The sequence below is a fragment of the Musca domestica genome, unplaced genomic scaffold (assembly GCF_030504385.1).
Source record: "Musca domestica strain aabys unplaced genomic scaffold, Musca_domestica.polishedcontigs.V.1.1 1, whole genome shotgun sequence".
NCBI classification, from domain to species: domain Eukaryota; kingdom Metazoa; phylum Arthropoda; class Insecta; order Diptera; family Muscidae; genus Musca; species Musca domestica.
Genome location: NW_026712114.1, coordinates 38,136,328 through 38,149,773, shown reverse-complemented (window position 1 = coordinate 38,149,773; position 13,446 = coordinate 38,136,328). Strand labels below are relative to the sequence as shown.

The 13,446-nt window shown below is 36.3% G+C and overlaps 1 non-coding gene across 1 annotated transcript; it reads right to left on the bottom strand.

Annotated features, from left to right (window-relative positions):
* Positions 1–3,829: 3,829 nt before the first annotated feature.
* TRNAL-UAG (transfer RNA leucine (anticodon UAG)) lies at positions 3,830–3,909 on the bottom strand. The gene has a single exon. It is a non-coding gene; the product is annotated as a tRNA-Leu (tRNA).
* Positions 3,910–13,446: the final 9,537 nt, after the last annotated feature.

Genomic DNA, 13,446 nt, shown 5'->3' with positions numbered 1-13,446 from the left:
TCACTGTTGTGGAGTGCATATTACGCATGTGCCAAAAAAAACACAAATCGGATGAAACATGTATATGGGAGCTATAGCTATATCTGAACCGATTTTCTCCAAATTTGATATACTTACTTCTAGATCAAATTCGGTCCAATATATTTTTTTCTAAATTCAGGTCAATAGGACTTATATTGGCCATTTGGTGCACAATTAACCCGAAATCGGTTGAAGATTAATGGTGGCTATATCTAAATCTGGTCCGATTATCACCAATTCCAACAGGGTTCGTCCTTGGGCCAAAAAATATTGTTTGCAAAATTTCACCTCAATCGGATAATAAATGTGACCTGCATTTCGTTCACAAGAATAACTGGACGGACGAACTGACATGCATAAATTGACTCAGAAAGTGATTCTGTAAATATCCTCAGAAGTAACTATGGGTCTATCTCGCTTCCTTCTCCCTGTTACAAACAAATGCACAAAGACGTAATACCCTTACCACTATGTGATGTAGAGTATAAACAGTGATTTTGTGCCAGTAGTCGTCATCACTCCGCAACAGCGGATGTGCCTATATTTTGTAAGGAAAAGAGTATTATATTTGAAAAAGTTTACTTTTTATTTAATGAAACTGATGTTTATTTTAATCCATATAACACTGATATGCTATTCTACACCATAAGGTGGTCAGGGTATTATGTCTTTGTGCATTTGTTTGTAACAGGCAAAAGAAAGCCAGATAGACCCCTAGTTTCTTTTTATGATCTACATAGAATCATATTCTGAGTCGTTTTATGCAGCCCCGTCTGTAGGTCTTTCCGTGTATTTTTTTAAACAATGTACAGACCGTATAACAACTTTTAATTGTTATGTGAAACTCTACTAAGTATGTAAAATGGTGTAGGATGTCTTAAAACCGGCCCCGCCAGACTTTAAGACTTTCTTTACTGGTTTAGAGATGTCAAACCTCTGCCGACTTTGAAAATTCATAGTTGCAAATAATTTACTATAATATTCTTGTCCAAAGAGACTTTCTAACAATTCTTTAATATTTTAAAAAGAAATATTTATTTAAATATTTTATTATAGTAATAAAATGTTTTTCTTAAAAATATGCATAGTATCGCTCATGCTAAAGGGCTGTCTACTAATACACGTTTACCTGTTCGATATGTAAGATATTCTAGCTGATGCATAAAATGATTCTGCACCCAATGGTACATATTTTCTTAAAATTATATAGACATTTTATAACTATGCTATAGAGATGGTATTAAGTCCGTCACCTCGTTAACAACCCTTGTAAAACCTATTTTAATAGTTCCCAGGAAATTATTAATGCAAAAGTTGAATAATGAGTTCCCGTGATAACGGACTACATCATTTTGGGTAAAAGAAGACATGATTTTCACGAGGCCGTGGTACGGCTACGAATCGATCTATTTTGCCATTCAATTATATCTTTTACAAGGCTCCTTGAAACTGCTAAAGTAAAAAATGATGAAGCTACGCAAGGAAGTAATGAAAAACATTTTCGTAACAATCTTTTAAGTTTTATATTTATGTATATATATAAAAAAAGCGTAAATTCTCAATGACAGAGATAAGATATATCTCTCGAATCTTGGACATTTCTGCAAAAATTCAGAGTGTTATCCAACCTTTAACGATATTAATTTGTTTAAAGGCTTTGGATGCATAGTCAGACAATAAGCTTTACTTCTTTTCATGTTCTCAGTGGATGGATACAAACCTCTCCTGCAGAAAATATATACGAAGACCCAGACAAACATTAATTTTGGCATTGTGGAGGTTTAATCGAAATTTCCATAGATTGGTGTTTTTACCCAGTTGTGTATTCGAGATAAATTCAGCAAAAATTGAGGTCCATTGTACAGCCAAATATAATCCAATGGTCATCCAAATAGCTCGATTTCTTCCCTGTCCTTAACTCTCTTCTCATCAGGATTCCGACCGATTGGTTTTCAATTGTGACCTGTAGAGCGAATGTAAAATGAGGAAAAAAATTGGTCCATTTAAACCCCTAAATGTGCATGTCCATAACAATAGGCTTTAATTCTTACCCTTATCCTACCCCATGGATGATCGGGTGATAATTGCGATCTGTTCAACACAGTGTTGGGACGGTGTAGAAAAACTTTAGAAACTTCAACTTCAGACTGCTGCCACTCGTCTGAAAGCTGTTAAAATTATTCTAGTGACAGCACATTTCTGGATTTTTTCACATTGTCTGGAAAACCACAAGTGGCTATCGTTAGAGCACTCCAGCATTTAAATGTGAAAAAATTTATGTGTCTCGTACCATCACTCGTTACCATGATACAGGTAGCGTAGTCCGATGTCAAGAAAGTGGAGGAAGAAAACAGCAACATCAGCTAAAATGGTTCGAAAAGTAAAGAAACGACTTGATCAAAACCCGCGTCGCAGTGGCCGATAATGAAAATGGACGTATCGCAATATTCCATTCGGCATATATTGAAAAATGAGCTCGGGGTAAAGCCAATAGACTCAAAACGGTTGCTTCGCTTGACCAAAAGTAGTAAATTGCCGAATTTGGTTTTCTCCGATGAGAAAACACTCGTTTTCCAGCAGTTTGTAAACAAACTAAATGATCGTGTTTACTGGCCAAAGGGGTCAGCTGAAAATGTGCCCTTTCTGCTGGCCACCAGAACTCAAGCGCAGGCCATGGTGATGGTGTGGGCCGCCATAACAGCGTATGGTCGCTCTCCGCTCGTATCAATTGACCGTGGCATCAGAATAATTACCGAATATTATCGCGAAAGCCTTAGGCACGCAAACATTTTGGCCACAGACCTTGGACATTCCAAGAGGACCCAGCACCATCGCACTTAGCACGCGCCACTTAAGAATGGTTACAAAATGAGGTTCTTCGCTTCATTTCTAGCGCACAATGGCCACCAAAATCTCCGGATACCAATCCGTTATACCTCAATCAAGCGCTTCGCCGAGAATGGGACAAAATACCGCAGAGCAACATTCATGAATCGTGTGACAGTTCATTGGCTGTTTGAAGGTCAAAGACGACTTATTCTATTGAACTTATTTTAAAATGTTATGCTATTTCTGACATTTTTTGCTTTCATTCAATAAAATTTAAAAAAAAATTTAAAAATTATGGCGTTTGACTTTTTTTGCAGTTTTTTTATCTCACCCTGTAGTCAGATTGACTCAGCTCGGCGAGATAGGAAGATCCATATATAGATTCCTATGTCGGGAACCAATATTTTAAGGTGTTACATAAGTTTTGCACCCATCAAACTTATAATACCCCCAACACAGCGTTGTAGGGTACGCAAATAATATAAAATTTCATTTGTCCTTACGTCCCTATAAGAGAATATCGGGTAACATTCAGTCCACCTATCCAACATCTTTCCATTTTATGGATTTAAGGATATTATTTGCATATTTCTTGCATATGTTTTACACGTTACAGTTTTTGCTATTTTTTTAAATATTGTGGGAGGTACGAGAAGTGGTAGGACTATATCATCAAGTTCGTTCCCAACCTAATATATAAATATAAGCATGGCATTGTCTATCTCCCAATTTGATCTAAGTTTGGTAAAAATAATGTACCCAATCAGAGAACCCATTGGGAGCTATCGGGGCACCAGCTAGCCAGACAGATGAAAGGACATGCAAAATTCCACGTCGACTAAAAATATCTTTAACAGATTTGGTTAATTATTTCGATGATGCTAATTTCAGTCGCGTTAATAATAAATCCAAAATATACAAATATACCATATGTGCAAAATGTATGTTTCATTTTACTATTCAGTAACAAAAAATTTTGTGACAGCGGCGGGATTCGAACCCACGCCCTTTCGGACTGGTGCCTAAAACCAGCGCCTTAGACCGCTCGGCCACGCTGCCTCGTGCCACTTGGCTGTCAAATGTTTCTTTTGTGTCCAAGAACTATTAGATACCGCAGTTTGTTCTATGATAGTTTTTATTCTATTCATAGTTTTCATTGCCATTTTAACAAATTGTTCGATTGTTGAATGGTTGTAAAAACCTCAAGCGCTTTTCATTATCTTAAAAACCCCCGCAATTGGTGAAAATTAAAAAATGGACACGTGGAATTCAATGCCTATTTTAGGGAGAGAGTATATTTTTCAAACAAAGCATTTCTACATACATTCCCTCATACATATCTAAAAATTTGTTTGGGTGAAAGCACCCGCTTGTTACTGAAATGTTTATGTGGTGCTTTTTAAGATTTAGATACATTAGTTTTTGATTTCATAACACTTCCATGTAATCATTGTGGACCCAAATATTATGAGTACTTCTTAATTTCATATCGATTTGTTAAAAATCACATAATCCACTCTGTATCACCCACACAAATTGCGATACGTGGTATACCGCCATTTTGCACGGATAGCTATATCTTATAGTTTGGAACGCAAGCAGCCAAAATGATGCGCATTTAGTGCTAAAATCTTGAAATTTCGCATGTTGTTCATTGTTACTTGCTTGTTGACTTGCACCAGGAGATAGTATGTAGTGATTATTTTTGTAGAGCTTCAAATAACATTCAAACGTCTTTATGGGGAATTTGTGAGAAATAAATCATACCAACTATGATTATAGTTATTATTTAAAGTCCAAAGGAACTAATATATGAGTGGAATATCCTCCTCAAAATCGATTTCTACTAAATTTGCAGAGGGATTTGTGCATATTCTTTTCGGGCTTATATCTCCCATTTGGTGCACAATTAACTTGAAATCGGATAAAGATATATATGGGAGCTATATCAAAATCTGAACCAATCTCGATAAATTTTTATTTGGGGTCCTTGTTGGTGGTAAGTTTGTGATAAGGATGTGGTTTTGGAAATGTGTACTACTAATACGCGAAAAGTACTTGATAGTACTATATTTGGTCTAATTTGGTATTGGGTGAACAGTTTATGATCGACATCTGATATTTTATATTAGGGTGTACAGGGTTGTCCATATTCGACGGACCCATCTGGCAACGCCATAACTTTTGAAAGAGATGTCACATCGCTTAATGACATACCGCGTTTGAAGCGTCAGTCCAAGCAGATTTTTACCATGAACCAATACACGCCACGCGAGCGCTCTGAAATAGTTGAAATTTACATTCAACAGAAGAAGTCTTAAAACATTAAAAAATGTGAGAAGTGCGCCTTCTAAGAACACCATTAAGCGTTTATACGAAAAATTTTCGACTGGTAAGGCTCTTTCTAATCCGAAGAGGCCATATAAAAGTCGACCAAGGCGATCGGCCGAGAATATCGGTCCCCAAGAACATCCCAAAAACGCCGTTCTCAGCAGTTGGGCATGGCTCGGTCCACTTTACAACGGATTATTCGCATTGATTTGCATTTGTTCCCGTACAAACTTCAATTGACGCAAAGAACGTTGCCTGCGGACAAGCCTCGTCGATTGGAATGGGCCCAAAGAGTCATGGGTCCGTCGAATATGGGCAACCCTGTATGTATATGTGTAGCCTGGGTATATGGAGATGGTTTTAGAAATGTGTACTAGATTGTACGAAATGTACTGAATTGAGAAAAGGAGCTGGTTTTTCTACCCCCCACTTTGGAAAGGAGGGTGTATTAACTTTGTCATTCCGTTAGTAACAACCCTAAATATTTGTCATAGACCTCATAAAGTATATATATTCATAATCAGCAATTTAAGTCGATTTAACGATGTCCGTCAGTCTGTTGAAATCACGTTACAGCCCACGTTATTTGACGAAGAGCGTCAAAATTTAGCCGAACAATTTATATTGTGTCTAGGATGGTTGGTATTGAAAATGAGATATATCGGTCCACGTTTTGGTATATTCCCCATATAACGGTACCTTCCGATATTCGATATTTTGATGATTTTTGGCCACATTTTTCACGGATTGGTCTGAAAAATTGGTATTTGTAGGTTTGTAGGTGCGTTGGGTGTTAAGGTAGACATGAAATTCTGAAATTTCGCATCGAGGTGTCTAGGGTGGAGAGATAGAGGTGGTTTGGACATGCGTAGTATAACTGTACGAAAACTGTGGTAGTCAATTTGGGATTGGGGGTTAGGATAGAGCTGGAATTCTGAAATCTGATATTAAATCCACTGTTGGTATATAGCATAGTGAGAAGGAGGGGGGTGTGTGTGTGTGAATTTGGGAATTCTTACATTGGTTCGAACAGTACTAAATCGTACTAAATTTATCGTTACTGAATGAATAGAACTTCAATCCTGAAATTTGATATTGAGGTCTCTGTTGGTTTCTGGGATTTAGATATGGGTTTGACCAGACAAATTGGATGTGGAACCATTGTGCAAGAGTTAAATTAATTTGCTCTTTGGTAAACTTCAAAACGAAAGATTTTGACTTTTTTAGTGCAAAAAGTAATAATTCTTCGGTTCCTTTTTTCGATAAAGGAACAAATTGTATATGAATTTGCATGCGATATTTTTTTAAGAAATATCGGGAATATCGCTCATATGCTGCTTTACAAAACCATTTTTCTTGTCTTAAACAGCAACTTTTTCTTCCTGATTTGTAATTTTACTTGGCATGTAGGCATGTAGCAAAAACGATGTTTTTATACCCTTCACCATACATAGTATGAAGGGGATACTAAGTTCGCTAAGTTCATCAAAATAATAATTAGACATGGCAAAGTATATATATTCTTGATCAGCGTAAAATTTTTAGACGATTTAGCCTTGTCCGTCTGTACGTCAGTTGTAATCGCGCTAGAGTCAAAACGAATAAATATAGGAAGCTAAACTTGCACATATCAGTCTTTTGTCTGCAGGCAGATCAAGTTCGAAGATGGGTTATATCGGTCCACGATATCGCATATCCCCCATATAACGGTACAAAAGGAGTATTGTCTATATAGGTCCACGATATCGTATGTCACCCACATAACGGTACCTCCCGAAATCCGGTATTTTGATGATTTTAGCGACATTCCGGTTAATTGTTTAAAATTTGATATTTGAAGTTCGTAATGGATACTACAGCCTATGATAGAAAATTGTCTGTGCAGGTCTACATCTTTGTATAACCCCCCATATAACTGTGCTGTAGCGACATTATTCACCGGAATTGTTTCAAATTTGATAATTGAAGTTCCAAAGGGATAGTACAGCCTAAGAAAGAAAAATTACTGTGCAGGTCCACGTCTTCGTATAGGCCCCATATATCAGTACCTCCCTATATTCGGTATTTTGACGAGTTAAGGTACAATACCCACCGATATTGTTTTAGATATCGTATTTAAACTTCTTTATGTATGCTTCAGCCTCTGACAGCAAATTGTCTGGCTGGTCCAGGTCTTCACACAACTCCGATATAATGGTACCTCCCTATATACGATATTTTGATGATTTTATCTACATTATTTCGTATATTTCAAGTTATCGAATTTGAATATGGTAATGGCTTATGATAAACAAAGCCTTTGTAAGTCCACGTCGTATAGACCCCAATAAAACGGCTATATTCGGTATTTTTAAAATTTTAACAGAATTTTTAAGGATTTTATTTGTTGAACATTTCCAAATTCATTCCAAATGGTGGAGGGTATTCAAAGTTCGGCCCAGCCGAACTTGTTGTTTGTTCAAGCTGATTTTATTCTTGTTCCAGTGGTATAGAAAGAAAATTGAATTCTCATTTTAATGATTGGACCAATACTGTCCATTTTTGAACCCGATCTAAGTCTTATCCAAAGATTACAACGGACAAAGTTTAAATTATAATACCTTCGATCAATATGAGATTTGAGTGTTTCGGCCGGTCGTAAGGCTACGTTAATTAATATAAGCCCTTTGTTATTGAGAAAGGCACAACAGGCCTCCCCTAATCTAAATATAAAATACAAAATCCTGCCTTGCCCCCAAACTTATAGATTAAACAGTAAAATATAAACCCCCAACAATACAAAATTGTAGGAACAAAAGCGAATATTGCTTAATAAATGAGATTTTATCGATGGTAATAAATCTATGATTTCATTTTTATTTTTTTATTTATATTGCGATTTTTATGAAGCTTGCAATAATTTTCACAAAATTTTTGCATAAAAAAATTCCCACCGTGATTATGTTTATACGCTCACTCACTTAGCGAGCGAAATGCTTTGACGACTTTGTAATAATTTCTTCCTGTTTTTCACTCTGCACCCGGTTAGATTTGCATTGTAAATCGATCGTAAAAAAACACGACGAGACGCAACTACTGCGTCGAAAAACAAACTGAATTGTCATAAAAATAAGTTATAAAAAAGTGCGACCATAAAAAATAAGGCCAATGGATTTGACGAAACGGAACCAAAAGTCACAAGGAGAAACGACGACGAGAGAAAATCCACACGAAAAAGTGTCAATAGAGTCACTTGGAAAACCTTTTAACATGACATGACCCACAAAAGGCCATAAAATCGAGTGAGTACAAAATGTTTGGTTAAATGTCACGACCAGAGTAAGAGGGAAATGTCATGACAAACCCCTACCACGTAAGCAAGGATAAACATCCAATCATCAACCCCTCAACTAACAATAAGGCAATGCGAATAATGGCGACGGTGATGATGATGATGTTTGCCAAAGATTTGAAGGATGAATAAATATGACGTTTTTTCCAAGCCATTGTTGCTTCTCTGGCGAGGACGACGTGAACGTAGTCAAAGATCTTAACGATAAAGGCATCTATAAAACATTCATTATCCAAAAATCAAATGCATATTCATTGGCAAATGAAAACAACTAAAAAAACAAAAGCAACTGCAAAAAACTACGTTTTCGCTTTTATCGTAGAATGTAGTAGGAAACATAACACAAAACAATATTTTATGTCGTAAATTTTATTACCTTCGATTTTTTATGACAGACATCGTTAACAAAAGGTTAAAAACACATTGTATTTGCCAAAAAGAGTGTTGTGAAAATAGTGAGCAGAACCCTTGTCTGTTTGGAAAATTCTATTGTTATTGTAAAATTAGTAACTAGTTTTCCCGATTTGCCATTGCGTCGTAATGATATTCATTTTAGAACCCATAAAGTGTATATATTCCAGATATATTAGAATATGTATACCCTACAACTACATGTGTTGTTGTTTGATTGAGCCAAAAAGTATGTAACACCTCGAAATATTGGTTTCCCACACAGGAAAATACATATGGATCCTTCAATCTCACCGAGCTGAGTCTATGTATGTCCGTCCGTCCGTCTGTTCATGTTAATTTGTAATCACTCTACAGGTCGCAATCATGGACCGATTATCACGAAATTGAAAATGGAGGTGGGGTTATGGTCACAATAGAAGCCTATTGCTATTTGAGATTATCGCATAATATTAGGGGTTGAAATGGACCAAAAACTGAAAAATGTCCTGCTTTGTAGTTTCTCTACAGATCGCAAATATAGACCAATCGACACAAAATTAGCATGGGACTTGAGCTTAGAGCTGAGCAGAAGCCTTCAAATTTGGATGGTCATCGGGCTTAGTGAGTGAAAAAACCATAACATTTGTTCTAAATAAAAGTCAAAATTTCCATTAAACTGTGAATATTTTTAATCCCGGCGAAATCACAAATAGATGAAAGGGTCTATTCTGACCATTACGTTGATGCCGATAGTAAATATATCGGATATACAGGGTGAGATAAAATTGAATTTATTGAATGAAAGCAAAAAAATGTCGGAAATAGCATAAAATTTTAGAATAAGTTTAGATTTGCTCGAATTGGTCACCTTTGGCACGAATTATGGCCTTCAAACGGCCAATGAAACCGTCACAAGCTGCCCGAATGTTGCTCTACGGTAGTTTGGCCCATTCCCGGCGAAGCGATTGCTTGATGTGATCGACACTTTGGTATTTTTAGTGCAAACCTTGTTTTTCAAAGTACTCCAGACACAATAGTCCAACGGATTGGAATATTTTTGTAACAATTATTGGGTGGCCTCTTTGGAAGGTAAACACGATAATTTTGTTTGTTTACAATCTGCCGGACAACGAATATTTTCTAATCGGAGAAAACCAAATTCGGAAGTTCTCCACTTTCGACAAAGCGAAGCAACTCTTTAGTTCTTTTGAGTCTATTATTTTTCTGTTGCGATCTAAGTTCTTGCACTTTTTGGTATTTCAATGGCTTTAACCCGAGCTCATTTTTCAATATTTGACCAATGGAATATTGCGATATGTTCAGCTCACGAGCCATTTTTCGGCCACTGCGTCGCGGGTTTCGATCCAGGTTCTTTTTTATTTTTCGAACAATTTCTGCTGGTGTTGCTGTTTTTTTCCGTCCATTTCCATGACGTAGGCTACGCTCTCGGCAACGAGCGATGGTACGAGACACAAAAGATTTATTTACATTTAAATGCTGGAGTGCTCTAACGATAGCCACTTGTGGTTTTCCAGCCAAATATAAAAGAAATCACACTATCATGCTTGAATTCCATCACGAATAACTTTTTTTCTGGAAAATGCTCACCAAAATGGTTTTGTGCGCTTGTAAACAATATAATGAGCTGTCACTGGAATAATTTTAACAGCTGTCGGGCGAGTGGCTGAGAAATGACAACAGTCTGAAGTTGGTTGGAGTTTTTTCATCTCACCGTGTAAGTTTGATACATGGAGAAAAGGACCTGGTTTTATTTATGCATACTATATTTATAGTAATTGGTACTGAATGCTATTTGTGGAAATTATATGTTCGAAAAACAACGTAATGAGTCTAAATTTAGTTTTGGTTGGAGGGATGGATCTGAAATTTGATATTTAGATTATTGCATCGGCATCTGTGTTAAAGATTTGGCGGTGGTTTGGAAATCCATTCTATTTTTGTTCGGAAAGTACAAAATGTTACATAATTTGGTATTTAGTGAAGGGATATATCTGGGATCTTCAAATTTAATATTGAGGTCGCTAAAGCAATCTCCAATTGTGATATGGAGATGGTTTTGGAAATCTGTGAACAGAAGTAAATAGTAGCAAAGTATTTTGTACGAAAAGTACTAAATGGTACTATTTTTGAATCTTTGTTGTTGTCTAGAATGGAGAGATGTAGATTGTTTTGGATATGCATAGAATATGTTACTAAATTTGGTACTGGGCGAAGGGATAGAGCTAAATTCTGAAATTTAATATGGAGGACACTGTTGGTTTCTAATGCTTACATATGGAGACGTTGAAATAGTTTTGGACAGAAAATTTTGATGTGGGTCTATGGTACAATGATTTTACTTAAAACTTCAAAATGAAAATTTTTGAAGACTTTTTGATATAAAAGTCAAACATTTTCCTATCATTCTTTCCGAAAAAGGAAAACAACTTAAATAAAGCACGGAAAATCTGAAAATTTTGTACAATGTATGAAGTTTTGATTAAAAATCTTTGTCAAAAAAAAAAAAAAAAGTTAAAAAGCAGTAAGTTCGGCCGGGCCGAACTTTGAATACCCTCCACCATTTGGAACTAATTTGGAAATTAAAAAAAAAAAATAAAATCCTTAAAAAATTCTGTTACATTTTAAAAGTACCGAATATTGGGGTCTATGCGACGTGGGCCTACATAGGCATTGTTTCCATTAGCCATTACCATATTCAAATTCGAAACTTGAAATAAAAGGTGAATAATGTAGCTAAAATCATCAAAATATCGTATATAGGGAGGTACCGTTATATCGGAGCTGTGCGAAGACCTGGACCTGCATAGACAATTTTCTGTCGCAGGCTGTAGCATCCATTGCAAACTTCAAATAACACATCTCAAACAATTTCGGTGGGTATTGTACCTAAAATCGGCAATATACCGAATATAGGGAGGTACTGATATATGGGGCCTATACGAAGACCTGGACCTGCATAGACATTTTCCTGCCACAGACTGTAGTTCCAATTACGAACTCAAAATACGTAATTTGAGACAATTCCGTTGAATAATGGCGCTGAAATCATCAAAATACCGAATATTGGTAGGTACTGTTATATGGGGGCTATACGAAGACCTGGACCTGCACAGACAATTTTCTGTCATAGGCTGTAGTATCTATCACGAATCTTAAATACCAAATTTGAAACAATTCGGGTGAATAATGCCGCAAGAATCATCAAAATACCGAATATAGGGAGGTACCGTTATATGGGGGCTATACGAAGACGTGGACCTGCACAGACAATTTTCTGTCATAGGCTGTAGTATCCATTTCGAACTTGAAATACCAAAGTTGAGACAATTCCGGTGAATACTGCCGCAAAAATCATCAAAATACCGAATATCGGGAGGTACCGAATATCGCTATATGAAAACGTGGACCTACATGGCCCATTTACGAACTTAACCTGCCTACTGGAAAAATAAACAGGTGTGCAAAATTTAAGCCTTCTATCTCAATTCGTTCGAAAGATAGCGTGATTACAAGAGACAGACAGACGGGCAGACAGACATACGGACTTGGCTAATTCGACTTAGAATTTTACGCTGATCAAGAATATATATACTTTGTTGGGTCTGACATGAGTATTTCGAAGAGTTACAAACGGAATGACAAAGTTAATATACCCTCCATAGTATGGTGAAGGGTATAAAAATATATACAATTTTATGCGAAGTCATAAATTCAGATTACTGGTTAAGAAAAATATTTAGATATAGCAAGTAGTATAGAATAGCCGGCATGTTTCGCTAGTATTGGAAATTGTGGCCCTTGGTGGCTGAGGTACTAGAAGGGGTTGGCAAATATCTATCATTTTCACAACAGATCTTGGGTTAGCAAAGATGTTTGGATGTGTGAAATTTGAAGAGAGTTGGATGCTTATTTTTCATTTTAGGATTTTATGATCGTTTTGTTTATTAAAAATGTTGATTCTTGTGGGGAAGGTACCAGAATGAATGTTCCGATCTATACCTTCGTTATTACAGATCTTGCATTAATAAAAATTTTGAGATGTGTTCAGTTTGAATGGAACTGGAATGTTAATTTCGCTTTGAGCTTCATGGATATTAAAAATTTTGACCCTTTGTGGGGGAGGTACCAGAAGGAGTGGACTGATATTTCCCCTCTTCACACCAGATCTTGGGTTAATAAAAATAAAGCTAATGTGAAATTTGGAGATAATCGGACTCATATGTCTCATATTTTATTAGAGTTATAATTATTCCAAATGTTGACCCCTTTTGGGGGAGGCACTTGATAGAGTGGAACGGTATTGTAAATTTTCGCACCTGAAACAAGAATAAATATTTGCAAAGTTTGATCAAAATTGGATGATCTTTTCTCTTTCTTTGTAGTCAAATACTTTCTTTGAAAATGTCGATCTTTTGTGGGGGATGTAGCAGAAGGAGTGGATCGATGTTGCCCATCTCCCAACTCGATCTAAGTTTGAAAATAATACTACGTTGTACCAAGTTTGAACCAAATCGGATACT